Genomic DNA, 7,179 nt, shown 5'->3' with positions numbered 1-7,179 from the left:
GGGGCGAGGCGGCCTTGGGAGGGGAGTCGAGGGGAGGGGAGTTGGGGTAGGGAGGAGAAGGGTGGAGTGAAGCGGGAAGAGTGCGGTCTTGGCGGCTGACCGCCCTGGATCAAATCTGGACTTCGCTGCTCACTCGTTGAATGACCTTGGGCACATCACGTCACCTCTCTGGGACTCAGCTTTGTCATGAACGAAGTCCTACAGTAATGTCTCAGGGTTGATGTGAAGATGAAATGCAGTCATGTGAATAAAGCACCTAGCCCTGTGCCTGGTCAACTGAGGGTGCTGGAGCACGCCTCGTCCACGCTGTTTCTAGGGGCTTCCAACTCGGCCCTTTATTTCCATTTCTGTTCCCAGTTCTGCTCCTAATCCCAGCCTCCCTCCTGAGTGCCTGGCCACATCTTCTTCCTCCCTCTTTCTTCTACCGGCATTTATTTATCTATTGAGTGCTGACTGTACACACGCTCCTGAGGGCCCTGGGAGCCAGAGATGAGCCCTGCAGCTCACCCCGATCCCATGGAGCTTCACGGCCCAGGGAACAGACAGGATCCAAGAGCATGCCAGAGAGATGGGTGACGGCAGAGGTCTGCCCAGGGGTGTGTGGCCAGCCCCTAACCAAGGCTGCAAGGGGGAAGGAGTCCGAAAAGTTTTGCCAGCAGAAGACTGCCTTCTCCAAGCCACCCCCAAAAGCACTAACACTGGACACATTCCAAATCCACTTAATGATCCCTGCCCCACTCCTAACTTCCTATATTCACCTTGGCAATTAGCAAGTGGGAATCCCTCAGTCACTCTCCAGGCTTCTCTATTCCATCTGATCTATCATTACTTTTTTTTTTTTTTTTTTTTTAAAAGATGACCGGTAAGGGGATCTTAACCCTTGACTTGGTGTTGTCAGCACCACACTCAGCCAGTGAGCGAACCGGCCATCCCTATGTGGGATCCGAACCCGTGGCCTTGGTGTTATCAGCACCGCGCTCTCCCGAGTGAGCCATGGGCCGGCCCATATCATTACTTTCTGAACTGTACCTTTCAACTAATATTTATGAAATATCTACTATGTGCCAGGCTCTCCATTGGCGCTAAGGGAAGCAATCAGATATAGTCTCTGCACTCACTAAGCACACAGTCTAGTGAAGGTTTATTATTAACACAAGTAAACATACAAATACATAATTAAAATTCTAATGAGTATATTAAAGGATAATAAAAAGTAAAAGAATAAGGGGGAAATACTTTAGTTTGGAGACCAGGAAATGCCTCCTTGAGGAAAGGACACTGATACTGAGAGGACGACAGGAGGAAAGGAGAGGCAGGGGAGTGGAGAAGAGTGTTCTGTTGGAAGAACCAGAACGTTTCTTCTTCCCCTTCCTCACTACTCTCTCTAACCCTCTCGATTCATAAGGCAGGCAGCAAGTATGATGCTGGTTGAGACCCATGGTTCTGGATACAAACAGCCTGGGTCCAGTCCCAGCATTGTCATTTGTGTCACTTGTTTGCTGCTTACACAGCAATGCATCACTATCTTCTTCCAGGACTGACTATATCATTTGTGAGGCCGAGTGCAAAATGGAAATGCAAGGCTCCTTGTTAGAAAATTAAGAATATCAGTCCAGGGTTCGATCCCTGTACCATACCTGCCAGCTGCCAAGAAAGAAAAAAAAAAAGAAAAAGAAAGAAAAGAAAATTAAGAATTTCAAGTTGGCAACACAGCAGAACAATAAACGAAGTACAGGGAGGGCCCTGCATAATTGCAGAGGTAGCATGCCCAGGAAGCCATCCCCGTCTTTTCCCTGGACTATTAAAATGGTCTCTTCACAGGTCTCTCTCCTTCATCCATTCCTTAGCATGCCACTTTGTATTTTAAAACACACAGGATATTCCAGAGTTGAATATCCTACATGTGCCGAGCTTTTCACTTGGAATAATAAGCTGAGATAGCAGTGGGAACTTTTTTCAGCTACGCTTGGTGAATAACAGCTGTGTCCAACCAGGTTCATGCCTAGACAGGCTTCCAGGAGTCTGTGAAGTCCCTGAAATATGCAAAGTGTCATGTGAGCAATGTGCCTTTTTCTGGGGAGAGGGTCCAAAGTTCTCATCAGATTCTCCAGAGTCCATTTCTTACAAAAGAGTAAGAACCTGGGCTGGCTGGTTAGCTCAGTTGGTTAGAGTGCTGCTTTGTAACACAAAGGTTAAGGGTTCAGATCCCTGTACTGGTCAGCCATCAAAAACAAACAAAAAAAAAGAGAATCAGAACTACTCCTGCAAAGGTTCAGCCCAGATGTAGCTTTTCTCTAACAGATCATCTGCAGGCCCTCTTCCAGATAGTCTCTGCCAGTTCCCTCTGTGAGACTAACAATGTAACTTAATAAAATAATAATAATAGTTACTATTTATTGAGTGCTTACTCTGAGTCAGACACTTGACATACATTATCTCATTTAATCCTTACAATAACTATGGATTCTGCTGGGGCTCTGACCAGCCCCACAAGGCTCCTGACTATATCACATCATGCCTGTGGCACCCTTTTCCAAGGCCTGGCTGACTCACTCATAAGTCTGTTCTAAGAGACCAGAGATGGCCTGTGATGCATTGCTGTGTAAGCAGCAAAAAAGTGACAATGCTGGGACTGGAACCCAGGCTGTTTGTATCCAGAACCATGGGTCTTAACGTACATTATACCATACTGCTTGCCTTGTGAATCAAGAGGCTAGAGAGAGTGGCAAGGAATAGAAGGAATTCTGGTTCTTCCACTAGAACACATTTCTCCACTCCCTTGACCTCAGCAGGACTAACATCTGCCCCTGGGTCATTCTCACTTATCCAGGTCCTGCCCTGATGAACCCATGCACACTCCATGCCATCTCACACTTCCATGCTTTCAGCATGTTCTTTCTGCCTAGAGTACATCTCCCATCCAGATTCTTAGCCCAGAGAACTCCTATTAACCCTTCACATCTCAGCTCAGGTATCATTTCTCGACACTGTGACCTGGGGAAGTTGCCCCTCCTTTCAGCTCACACACAATCTGTGCTACCTCCATTATACCTTCTAATAGGATTTACTGTACTTGCATATTTTGTTTGTATACCCCAATAGACCCCATAGAGAGCAATATGAGGAACTGACTGTATGATAAATTATCTCTTTATCCCACACAGGGATATCGTGGCAGGAGTCAGCAAATGTGTGGTAAGTCACTCCCTTCTTCCCGGCCTTGGGGTCCAGCATACCTTGTGCCCTCTTCACCACCTGGAAGTCCAGAGCTCTAAGGGGGAAAGCAACCCAACTGTAGGAACAGATAGAAACATCTTTGACAAGAAGTTGTGGGGGAAGGGGTGTAAGAGCTGGGGAAGACATCAGGAGGGACTTGCAATAATCACCATAAAGGATGACTAACCCCTGGACCAGGGATGACTGTGGGGAAAGTGAAGCAGGATTTAGAAATAGAAGACAGAGATGATTCAGAACATACCCACATTTCCTGAGTGAGAAGGCAGAATCACGGTCAGCCCTAGAGAGAGGCGTGCAGACGCTGCTTAATTGATGAGATTTATGGGGTAAGAAGTTCCTCCCCTGCCTTAAACCAAGGCTACTCAGTGTCTGAATCTTCCATTAGTCAGTCCCTCTGTGAGTTAAAAAACTGAAGGCTTCTGAGAAAATTCACTCATAAGATAGCTGAATGTTAAACCTAACAATTTCCCTTTCTTTCAAATTAGAGGACTGAACATGCTCACTAATTACAGCTTCTGGAATATTTTCTGACACCAAACAATTCTCACACCAGCTGGGTGTCCAACAATTCAATTTGACACTAACTACCAGGAGTTGGCATAGACCCCACAGATTAGGGGCTCAGTCCCACAAGACTGCCCCTACTTCGGATGTCAGTCAGAAATCTCTGGCCATCTATCCATACTGCTGATGGATGGGCTATAAATTGGGGGTTCCCAAGACCCCCTCAGCAGGTTCGATAATTTGCTAGAATGGCTCACAGAACTCAGGAAGGCATTTTACTTACTTTACAGGTTTATTATAAAGGATACAAATGAACAACCAGATGAAGAGGTACTTAAGGCAAGGTCCAGAAGAGTCCCAAGCACAGGGGTTTCTGTCCCTATGGAGTTGGGGTATGCCACCCTCCCTGCACATGGGTGCACTCACCAACCCAGCTCTGAATGTCATGGTCTGGTTCAAGAGTTTTCACAGAGTTCAATCTTCAGCCCCCCACCCCACCTTCCCAGAGGCTGGTGGGTGGGGATAAAGGTTCCAATCTTCTAAGCAGTCTTTCTGGTGGCCAGCCCCATCCCTAGATCTAGGGGCCCACTCGAAGTCACTTCATTAGGGTCAAGGCAGGTGTGATAAAAAGGGGTTATGAATAACAAAAGGCTCCTATCACTCAGACAATTCCAAGAGTTTTAGGAGTTCTGTGCTAGGAACCACGGACAAAGATCAAATATGTTTTTGTATTATACCACAACAGCTAACATGAAAGCACTATGTCCCGGGCACTGTTCTGAGTAATTTCTATGCATTAACTCATTAAACCTCACAACAACCCTTTGAGGTAGGCACTACTATCATCATCTCCACTTTTTTTGTTCTTTGTTTTGTTCTGTGGGCAAGTTTTTATGAGGCCGCTGCACATCACAAACCATTGTCCTGTCATCTTTAAAATTTCATCTCCACTTTCCAGATGAGAAAACTGAGGCTCAAAAAGGTTAGATCAGTTGCCCAGGGTCAATCAACAAGCAAGTGGCAGAATCAGGATTTGAACCCAGGCAGAACTACTTTACTTATACCAATCCTTACGGTTTTTCAAACTTTTCTTTTTTAGCAGCAGAATATTTTCTTCAAAAGAAAGCACACATTTCTAAAACAGGAAAAAGTAGAACTGGTCTGGTTGTATGGGGAAAGAGGACTGGTAAACTGCTCTCTGTCTGCCCTCACCTCCTATGAAGGCCTCCAAAATCAGCACCTCAACCCAAAGTCTTTAAGGAACAATGTGGAAACCCAATGGCCTAGATGATCTTTAAGGTATCTTTTTTTGCAGAGTGGAGAGAGAAAGAAAGGGAGAGCCTGAAGAGAAGTTGAGTGAGTTGTCTAAAGTCATACAGCATCTTAGGAGAGCTGGATCTCAAGACCTCCATGTCAGTTCTGTTCAATTACTGTGCCAGGCACTGTGCTAAGAGCTTTGAAAATGTATGCTTTCTTTTGAATAGGACAGGTGCCCCTGAAAAATCCTTGGGATAGAGGCTGGGGTTAGCATACCAGCCAACAGTGTGGCAGTGTCCGTTGCTTATTTTCTTAAACCCAGCAGTTACACCCATTTGCCTTTCCTCTCTGGCCCTGATAACGTCTTAGTTTGTGACACTTGTGCCTGTTGGAGAGGAAGAATATATAAACAGATAGTTATGAGTGATATATAAAATGGCAACAGCGTCCATGAGGTACAGAAACAGAATGGTGAAAAGAATGATTAACTTTGCTTGGGATTAGGTAGTGATGGAAAGTTTCAGAGAAAAGATGATGCCTGATGTTTTAGTCCATTTTGTGTTGCTATAACAGAATACCTGAAACTGGGTAATTTATAAAGGAAAGTGGTTTTTTAGCTTATGATTCTGGGACAGCTGCTTCTTTATGGGCCTCAGGCTTCTTCTACTCATGGCAGAAAGTGGCAGGCAGCTGGCGGGTACAAGCAGATTACATGGTGAGAGGAAGCAAGAGAGAGAGGAGGTGCCAGGGTCCTATAAACAACAAGCTCTTGTGGGAACTAATAGAGGGAGAACTCACTCATTACTCCCCCCTCCCCCAGGGAGAGCATTAATCCATTCATAAGGGATCCACCCCCATGACTCAATCAGTTTCCAACACTGCCACATTGGGGATCAAATTTCCACATGAGTTTTGGAGGGGACAACACATCCAAACTCCATCATTCTGCCCCTGGCCCCCCAAAACTCATGTCACTCTCACATACAAAATATAATCATTCTTGGGGCCGGCCCGGCCTGTGGCTCACTCGGGAGAGTGCGGTGCTGATAACACCAAGGCCCCGGGTTCAGATCCCATATAGGGATGGCTGGTTCGCTCACTGGGTGAGCGTGGTGTTGACAACACCAAGTCAAGGGTTAAGATCCCCTTACCAGTCATCTTTAAAAAAAATATATATATATATATATATATATATATATAATCATTCTTGCTCCAGCACCAACTTAAGAGTCCAAAGTCCAAAGTCTCATCTGAGACCAAAAGCAAAAGTCTTTCCAGCTGTGAACCTGAAAACAAAACCGAATTTATCTACTGCCAAGATACAATGGTGGAGCAGACATTGGGTACACATTCCCATTCCAAAAGGGAGGAATAGGCCAGAAGAAAGGAAAAACAGGCCCCAAACAAGTCTGAAACCCAGCAGGGCAGACATTATGTCTTAAAGCTCCAAAATAATGTTCTTTGAATCCAAGTCCTGCATCCTGGGCACAATGGGGCATCCAGGCCTCCAAAGCCTCAGGCACCCTTGATCCCACAACTCTGCCAGGCTTAGCCTTGTCTGCAGCTTTTCCAGGCCTGCATTGCACGTTACCCATGGCCCTGTAGTTCTGGGGTCCTGGTGGCAGCCCTGCTGTCTTGGCTCTACTGGGCATTTCCCTGGTGGGGGCTCCAATCCCACTTTCCTGCTTGGCATTGCTCTAGTAGATGGCCTCAGCAGTGGCTCTGCCACTGTGGCAGGTCTCTGCCTGGGCCCCCAGGCTTTTCCATACATTCTCTGGAATCTAGGTGGAGGCTGCCATGCCTCCACTGTTCACATGTCCTGCTGGCCTGCAGACTTAACATAACGTGGACGCCACTGAGGTTTCGGGCCTCTACTCTCCAGGGCTGCTGCACGAACCACACTTGGGGCTGCTCCAGCCGGGGCAGCTGGGATGCAGGGAGCAGGATCCTGAGGGCAGCTGCGCCCCAGGTCTGTCCTCCAGGATAACTCAGTCCTTCTAGGTCTCAGGGTCTGTGATGGGTAGGGCACCCTTCCAGACTTCTCAAATGCCTGCAGGGCTTTCCTCTCATTTTCTCCACTATTAGCATCTGGCTGCCTCACTGCCAAGATAATGTCTTTAGCAACCAGTTTATCTGCTTCACCCTTTCATTGTTCTCCAGCTCTCTGCTTTTTTACCGCAT

This window comes from Galeopterus variegatus, unplaced genomic scaffold, assembly GCF_000696425.1.
Source record: "Galeopterus variegatus unplaced genomic scaffold, G_variegatus-3.0.2 Scaffold2190, whole genome shotgun sequence".
Classification (NCBI taxonomy): Eukaryota; Metazoa; Chordata; class Mammalia; order Dermoptera; family Cynocephalidae; genus Galeopterus; species Galeopterus variegatus.
This window is presented reverse-complemented; position numbering follows the sequence as displayed.